Source organism: Pinus tabuliformis, chromosome 9 (genome assembly GCF_031772625.1).
Source record: "Pinus tabuliformis cultivar Carrire ecotype Pingquan chromosome 9, CPIR1, whole genome shotgun sequence".
Taxonomy (NCBI): Eukaryota; Viridiplantae; Streptophyta; class Pinopsida; order Pinales; family Pinaceae; genus Pinus; species Pinus tabuliformis.
The window spans coordinates 1,504,693,843-1,504,703,442 of record NC_142307.1 but is presented as its reverse complement, the minus strand read 5'-3'; positions in this window follow the sequence as shown (position 1 = coordinate 1,504,703,442).

The window sequence follows — 9,600 nt, the reverse complement described above, 5'->3', positions numbered from 1 at the left end:
CCGTGTTACCCCAGACATCAATGGATGCGCATAAACATTTTTTCACATAACAACATTTTAATCCAGGTATTCAATGATTTGATGTACTTACCCAGTGGTCCTTTGAGAAAACGCCGCTCTGCTTCGCTGTAGCTCACACTCGTGCTTATCGTGGACTCAGTCATAAACCCTCATATTATCCGATCCAAACAGTGATCTACTGCCTACGTGATTTTATCTTCAGATGCCTCTAGTTGGCGCACCAACTCTGGAGTCCACATGATGGGTTGTTCTAGCTTGCACATTCCCTGAATGTCAGCTAGCCTCGCGATCCACTCATATAGTTCTTTTGAGAAGGACGTGAAGAAGATCTTGTGGATTTTTGTGTATATGTATAGATCCAGCCATCTCTCCTCAAAAATCTGTGGATTTTTGTTCTCCTGTATCACGAGCTCGTGAAGCTTCTGATCCAACCAATCTTCAAGTTCTTTCTTCATAGGGTTCCAGTGTTCTGGCATCAGACATCCCTTAGGCATATCTCGGTCCCGGTAATGGAAACATTTGTTGGTTTATTGGGGCCTGACCCAAGTTCAAAAGTGTTTTAGCTAAACAAATCCTGCACTACCGGCCCTTTCGGCAATAGTCCACAGAGCGTGGACTGAAGTCTCACCCGAGGTAGTAGGGGAGGGTGCTGGAACCAGGTTTCCACACCCTAGGGGTATCTAGATGGGGACTGGACGAACCGTGAACCGATCGACACACTTGCACTACTCTACATAGTGATCTGGCCTTCGTGAAGCTCAATGATGAGGCACTTCTTAGATTCTTATTATTATACGTGTTTACTATCATTTAGGTCTACTTCTTAAGGTCTTCAAGAAAATGTTTAACAGTGATAACCAGTGCGCGCAATCATGAATGTGCATAAATTCATAAGATAAGCAAACAGATAGATTCGTGATAAAGCACACAATGATTCAGAAACTATTATATTTCTTTATCTTCCATTTAGTACAACTAGATCCGCCCCACGCACTCAGCTGTAGGGGTCCATGCACACAGCTGCGGACTCTACCCTGCCTCTGCGCACATAGCTGCAGAGCATCTATCTACCTACCAACACCCTTGACTCAGAATTACAGACACAGAGATAATATTGCCTTCATAAACGCATAATATTCAAGATCCAAACTAAGAACTTCCTTCTAACCATAAAGTCTTGCTCTATTTATACATTCTCATGGTTCGCGGACCATGGGCAGTCTGACTCATTTTCTATTTTCTTACATTATTTTCGGGTGGACAACCCTTTGATTTGACCTATTACATTTCGCACTCCGCGCACTTCACGGAACTTTTACAATATCCTTACCCTAACTTATGGGCTTTACACCCAAAAAACCCTTACGTGGGTCCTCCACTACCCAACAAATTACAACTCAATATTACAACTCATCCTTATCTCTTTAGTTGATGGATAAATTCCTCAATCAATGGAGAAACTGTTGCATGTCCTCACATAGACTTCATGTTTGATTTTCCACAACTAATTAACTCAAGATGAATTAATTAATTATTTTACAAACAGCTGCTAAGATCAAACTCGAATTTTACTTCTCAATTTTACTTCAGGGACTAACTAAAATTGGAATTCATCCTGAAATGCTATTTATACCAATGTTATTTTTAGCACTTCCATTTTTCATTCCTTGTTGCCATGTAGAACACTGGTACCCGAACTGCTATATATAATAGTGCTATTTTTAGCACTTCTATTTTTAGCATTTCTTGTTGTTATTTTCAACACTCCCTCTCATCAAGAAATGCATTCAACCCGAACCCGATCCTAAAGCTTTGTAATGTTCTGCATGCAACACTTCTCTGAAGTGTTATTTCTCGAGCAACTCTAGAGACATCCTTTGATGTTGAAGCTCCATCTATCGCTGACAAGTGCTTCCTCTCTAACCTCTAAGCTGCTGCAACACTCCATGCATCTCACACCATTGCACACCTCTCTATGCCATCTTACACTGGTGCAACACTCATGTTCCTCTCGCATTGCTGCAGCTTGCTAGCTCTGCACAGTCTTGGGACTCCTGCACTGTAGCTCTCTCTGACGCTCCATCTGCATCTGTCTCTACCCACTCAGCCAATCCTGCTACTCCTCGTCGAGGCTCCCATAGCAAGGTCCAATCAAAGAGGTTGGGTACCTCAATGATCCTGCCCCCATTACAGCCTTCTTGGGACTATCACTCCACATCGCCCCACCTCCTACGTGGAGGTATGGAATCATGTGATCCATCTTCCCACCTGGCTCAAAATTTCCCCCTACTAGAGGTCTATGCATGAGTGGATGCCTCCACTTTGTCTCGTCTCGGCTTCCCCAGTTGTGCTGCTCCACAACCTCCTGAAGCTCCTTCACCAATCGTGGCTCCTCCACAATTGTCCGATACTTTGTCTGGCACTGCATGTTCAGAGGTAATGTACTCTCCCTCTCAACCACCAAGTCTCCATCAGTTGCCTTGCTCCTCAAGGCTTTCCCTTCATCTTGGACCTCAAGAGCATATAGGTTCTTGACCCATGAACCGATCTGCTTCACCTGTCTAGTGGTGATGTGTCGAAGGAAAACCTTTCCCTTACTAAAGACTACATCATAGCCTTTGTCATCCAGCATTGCGATCGACACCAAATTTCTCTTCAATCCTGGTACATACTTGACATTGGTAAGGTAATGTGATCTCCATGCTCCCTCTGAAAAACAACCGTGCATACACCTAAGACACTATACTTTTCATCATTACCCATCGCTATGAGTATTTGGAGATATTTCTCCTCCAAGGTATTGAAACACTCTTGTCGCCGGTCATGTGGAAAGAAGCTCCACTATCAAGAAACCAACCACATCCCACCATGGACGAAACCATGCATGTGAAGAGAGTGAAATCCAACTCGAACTGGGAGGCCAATGTCTCACCTTCATATCCTTCCTTGGATCCCTTCTTGGATTTCTTCAGTGGACAATTTGTAGCAAAAGGGCCCACCTCCTGACAATGAAAGCATCACACTTTCAATTTTTCAAACTTCTTCCCACCATGGGAGGAACTAGATTTGGAATGAGAATCCTTCTCCTTCCCCTTCTTTGCCTTACTCACTAAGGCACAACTTTCTTCATCCTCCTTGGAAAAAGAACCATCTCTGGTGCTTCTTATTATCTCCTCCTGCATCAGATCCGAGCAAAGTTGTTCCTAATCTGGCAGTTTTTCTCTTCCATTTACCAAGTCTTGGTAGCCATGCCAGCTCTTAGGAAGACCGAGGAGTGCAAGACTCACCATGTCATCATCAGTTGTTGTGATCCCTATGCTTCCAAGCTCATCCCTACTGGTGATGAGCTTGTTCATATATGTAGATATCGTGTTGCTCTTTTCACACTTGATTTTCAGAAGCTTGTCTTTCAACGCCAGCTTCCTCTGATCGCTGCTATTCTGATATAGATCTTTCAATGTTTTCCACATCATAAATGGTTTCTCCTTCCCATGGAGATTCGAGACTATGTGGTCTCGAACTCCCTCCAGAAGGATTCGCCTTGCTCTAGCCACACATTTCTTCCATTCTGCCAATTCAGCAGCATCAATTGGCTTGGGGACTTCTTGATCAATGAAGTCCTTTAGACCATTGTCCTCTAATATTGCTTCCATGTGGTCCTTCCAGGCTATACAATTTGAACTACCATCAAGAGCATGTTCGAGTCTTAAACCGTTGAACAACACTGGTGAAATTGAGATGTGATAAGAACTGGATTTCTATATTTAGGAGCCACAAACCTCAAAGTTCTCCCTTCTTGTATACTATTCTCTCCTTTGATCACCTTTTCTCTGAGACCATGTAGAATTTCCCACTGTATATCAACAGATTATGCAATATACTAAAGCAAAATACAAGATCTACTTTTGTAACAATCTTTGCAGAAGCCTAATAGAATATGAGCAAGATCAATAAGAACACATATAATTGAGAATGAGAAAGCAATCACACATGAACACAGAATAACAATTTGGGGAAAGCCTCAGCCTAAAACCCCGATCCCTGTAATATCATACAAGTGGAAAATAGTCCGGATTACACAAAGCATTAGCTCAAAATCTATCTTGCTCTCAATACAATCCCTCTGCTACTCATAGATAGCCAAAGGCCTCTCACAAACCTTCTCCTTTGCCCTCCAAGCCTCCTATATCCTTGCACAGTTTTTCTTGGGGTCCAGTGCTTTCACTTGTGTGAATTCCCACCTCACATTGCTCACTTGGCTCAGTAGTAACTGCGCAATCCTGAATGAGATAATTCCTTCCGCATGGATGAGTTTCCTTTATAGGAAAATTTCTCCAACCAATAGTACATTGTCCCTTCCTCTGATCTCAATTGGGTCTCTGACTGAATTGACATGCATGATTTATTTATGAGAGAATATTCAATTATCTGGAGAGCAGTAGTTACATGCATGCAAGCATTAACTAACTGAACTCACAATTAATTCTACAAACTGTTAGAACTAATCTAACTGGACTTGACTCAGTTAATTGAGCCAACTAATTAGAACTCAATATTACAACTCATCCTTATCTATTTAACTGATGGATAAATTACTTAATCAATGGAGAAACTGTTGCATGTCCTCACATAGACTTCATGTTTGATTTTCCACAACTAATTAACTCGAGATGAATTAATTAATTATTTTACAAATAGCTGCTAAGATCAAATTCGAATTTTACTTCTCAATTTTAGTCTAGGGACTAACTAAAATTGGAATCAATCCTGAAATGCTATTTATAGCAATGCTATTTTTAGCACATCCATTTTTCATTGCTTTTTGCCATGTCCAACACTGGTACCCGAGCTACTATTTATAGTAGTGCTATTTTTAGCACTTCTATTTTTAGTATTTCTTGTTGCTATTTTCAACAAAATCCCACTCATGGAATTAGGAAATGGAAATATCCACTGTTATTTAGACTAAATATTTTAATTAATTTGTTGAAATTATATAATGTGTTTTTAAATACATAGTTGTGGGTGCATGTGTTGGAGTATCCTAGGTTAAGGGTAGCGAGAGAAAATCAGTCTGTACCCATCAAGTGGTATTAGAGCTCAACTATGTTTTCGAGAATGTCAAAGCCATGAAAATATTTCATCTTTACAACTCTTGGATAAAGATACATGAAACTCTTGGAGGAAGCATAGTTTACAACAAATTGAGGTAAATCTTTGTTGAATTGAGGTTTACTGATTATGAGGTGTTGTACAAACATATTGGATAGTGTTTACCTTGAGGTAGAATGGATTTCTCTTTGGCCATGTGTTGGGCATGATCGAAGTTGGTCCAAATTTTGGGTAAAAGACCTTATGAAAGAAGGAGTGGACCACTCGAAGCTGGCAAAGATATATTTATCGTGAAGACTTTTAGGGATTTGGGGATGGGAGAAAGCCCTTATTTTGTAATAGGTATCAGGTAGTATTCCTTGTTCAATGGAGCATGGTATGTGGACCATGGGTTTTTTATAGGTGAATTGTATAAATGGATATGTAATACTTTGTAAAGGATAATCTAATCTGAATAATAGAAGCATAAGTGAATCTATGTTTTCCCGTTTATAGTGTGTATTTTTGGAGTAGGCTCCACAGCTAAGTACGCAAAGACCTTGAAGAGTCTGTTACTGAGTGTGCAGATCACCTACGACTAGGTGTGTGGGTTAGAGAAGTGACTGTAATTGAATATCTATGTAATAAAGAAGAAGTTTTGCAGAAGTGTTATATCTCTATACATGTTATTTGTCTAGTGTTATGTATATGATTATGTATGCTTTTCACTGAATTATTGCGAGGAACTGTAAGAGATATTGTTATTTGTAGTGTTTATGTGTTGTTATTAAATTAATCATCTTCACAAAGTTCTTATGCATGCTAGGTGATAAGCTTGATATACAATAGAAATAAATACACAGCACCACATCGCATATATCCCTTCGATTACAGAAACTTGGTTTTGCAACCTCCCATAATGGCTTTGGGTGAGACTACAACCTGCTCACTGGTCATTGCTAGAAGGGCCAATGGTTGAAGGTTTTGTTGGTGCGTATCACACTCTGAACCACGGTCAAGCCTCATCAAACTAACAAATGGTTTTGTATGGCAACATGGGGAGAAACGCCATGAGAATAATGTGCACATGGGTTCATCCATACCCTGGAATCAATCCCTCAGAACTAGTATTTGGAAACTAAACTTTGACATGGCACCACTAGCTGGGCAGAGATGGTGGATGGATTTGTCATAACATTCAGATTTGAAGGTGATTGTCCACATATAGATGCAGCTCTAAACATAGTGAAGAAAAAGACTTTTGAAAACAAAGTTCCAGTTATTTGGCAACCTGATTTGGCTGCGAAGATCTGAAATGTGATAGAATGCTATAATCTCACTACAGAAGAAGATGAATAGCCTCGTAACATTGGTATTAAAGAGACAAAAGGAAACCATGAAGTAAATGGACCTATGAGAGAGATTCCTAATATAATGAATCCATTAAATACTTGGAAGGCGAATATTGGTTCAGAAGATGAACCAAAGTATGTGACCATAGGGTATTATTGGACGAAGAAACTAATAGAAAGATAATAGATTTGTTGCATGAATACCAAGATCTTTTCCCCACTAAAATTTCAGACATGAAAGGCATCATAGGGTATTTGGGAGTTATGAGGATTCCTCTGAAGCCTAATGTGAAGCCTATTAAGTAGAGGCCTTGTAGACTGAACCCAAATTATAAGGAAAAGGTAAAAGAAGAATTGGATAAGATGTTAATGATAGTGATAATTGAACCTGTTAAATAGTGTGAATGGGTAAGTCCCATGGTAGTTCAGGAGAAGAAGGTGAAAGGTGAAATTAGAATCTACGTGGACTTGAGGAAGTTGAATGATGCATGCATGCATGCCCCTTTCCCTACACCATTTACAAATGAAGTGTTGGATAATGTAGGAGGACAAGAGGCTTACTCTTTTATAGATGGCTTCTCAGGGTATCATCAGATAAAAATTGCACCAGAAGACAAACATAAGACAATGTTTTCCACATATTGGGGCTCCTATCAGTATACAGTGATGCTTTTTGGGTTGAAGAATGCACCTGCTATTTTTTCTAGAGTTGTAATTGCAGCTTTCATGGAATATATACACAATTTTCTGCAAGTTTACATCGATGATTGGACATTATTTGGTTTATTAAAGAAGCATGTGGTGAACTTAAGATTGATGCTTGATACATGTAGGTAGTATTAGATATCGTTAAACCTGAAGAAGTGTATATTTTTTGCGCCATTTGGAATAATGTTGGGACATGTGGTTTCTAAACAAGGATTGATGGTAGCTCTAACGAAGGTCACAATCATTGTGAACCTACTAGTACCAAAAACCAGTAAGCCAATTACGTACTATGCTAGGACACACTATTTACTGCACGAATTTTATAAAAGGCTATGTGCAGACAACTGCACTGATGGAGAAGTTGTTGAAGAAGGATGTGACCTTCTAGTGGGATGAGGAATGTTAGAAGAGCTTGGATGTGTTGAAAGAAAAGATGGTAATTCTGTGGATTTTAGTTTTCCCCGACTGGAAGAAACAATTTCATGTGCATGTTGATGTTGATGCATATAGGATAGCTTTGGGAGTAGTACTAGCACAACCGAGAGTACGAGATATAGATAATCCCATAGAATTTTCAAGTAGAAAGTTTTCTAAGGAAAGAAATAATTACAGCATGACATAAAGGAAGGGGTTAGCCATGGTGTATGAACTGCAGAAGTTCATAGATTACTTGCTGGTAGCACATTATAAATGTTCACAGATCATTCCGTGTTGAAGTACTTGGTCAATAAGCTTATTTTGGGAGGGAACATCTGTCGATGGTTGTTATTATTCCAAGAATTTGACTTCAAAGTTATAGTGAAGATTGGTAGATTGAATGCTGGGCTAATCACCTATCCAGGAAAGGGACAAGAGAAGAACCTACAAACGTTGAATATAATTTGCTTGATGCACAGATCTTTGCAGTTAAAGTCAAATATCATCACTTCGGGGATATTATTCAGTTTTTTCCATAAGAATGGAGCCCGCGGAGTACACTACAAAGAAAAGGAAGGAATTGGTGGTTCAAGCAATTGATTTTTTGCTGATTGTGGGACACTTGTATAAAATGGGACCGAATGAAGTATTCTGCAGATATGTCGTTGAACATGAAAGGAAAAACATTGTGATGAAAGCTCTTGGAGGAGTTGTAAGTGGGAATTATGCAAAAAACACCACTGCACAAAATATTTTGAGAGCCAAGTTATGGTGGCCTACAGTACATAAGGAAGTAAAAGACTTTTTTCAAGCATGTGATGTATCTCGAAGCATAGGAAATCCATCTAGAAGAGATTAAATGGCACTAGTACCATAGGTGACTTTGCAGGATTTTGATAAGTGGTCAATTGAATTAGTTTGACCTATTAGTCACCTGGAGGAAAACAATGGTTAAATATACATCATCGCTACGACTGATTATTTGAAAAGGTGGGCCGAGGCAAAATCAGTAAAGAATTGTAACACAAAAACAACTGCGAAGTTCATTTTCGAGTATATATTGTCTAGGTTTGGTTGTATAGGGAAACACCTTTCAGGTTGGTATATTGAAAAGAAGAAGTTATTCTAATGGAATACATTGTGCCAAGTCTAAGAATTGCAGTTGTTACATATATGGAAGACCTCGATATGATGAATGAAAGAATGTCGTAGATACTAGATTTAGAAGAAGACAAATTTGTAATAGGATTCCATCAACAGGTGCAAAAAGAAAGGGAGAAAGCTTGGTATGACATGCACATCAAGAAGAATATATTTCACAAAGGGGATTTTGTATTATTATATGACAGAAAGTTGGGGAAGTTCTCGGAAAAATTCAAAATGCATTGATTGGGGCCATATATCATCAAGAACATTTCCAATGGTGGTGATGTTCAACTCACGAATTTGAATGGCCATATGATTCCAAGGCGAGTCAATGGTAGTAGATTGAAGATATATATGAATCACTAAGTCGTTGGAGCCTCACACTAAAAAATGAAGGAAAGAAGGTCTTAGTGTCACCTGTAGTTGAAAGTGGTCACAGGACTATAAACTACTCTGGAGGAACAAACTTTGTCGAAGGAAGATTGTTACGCGATACTTAGGAGTATGATGAAGTTCGAGGGTGCTACAAAGAAGAAGGGGTGATTGTGTCAATGGGGAAATGTAATGAAGTTAGCCGGAAATATGATCGTTGAAAGGAAAATGGATGTCGTTAAAAATAGGTTACCTTTGAAAAGTGCGGGAGAAAAGAATTTATGAATAGCAACTGGCTCTATATAGCCCATACCTACATTAAATGAGCAAAATATAAGCCAATCATGAGGTTGGGAATTCAAAATTGTTGTAAAAACTGTATCCGGCACCACATTTTACACTTTTTTTCCTTGAGGAATCAGAAATGTCTCCTAAGTGAAGAAGAGTTATTGCATGTGTGAGAGAAGCTGGTAAGAGTTGGTCAAAATATTTA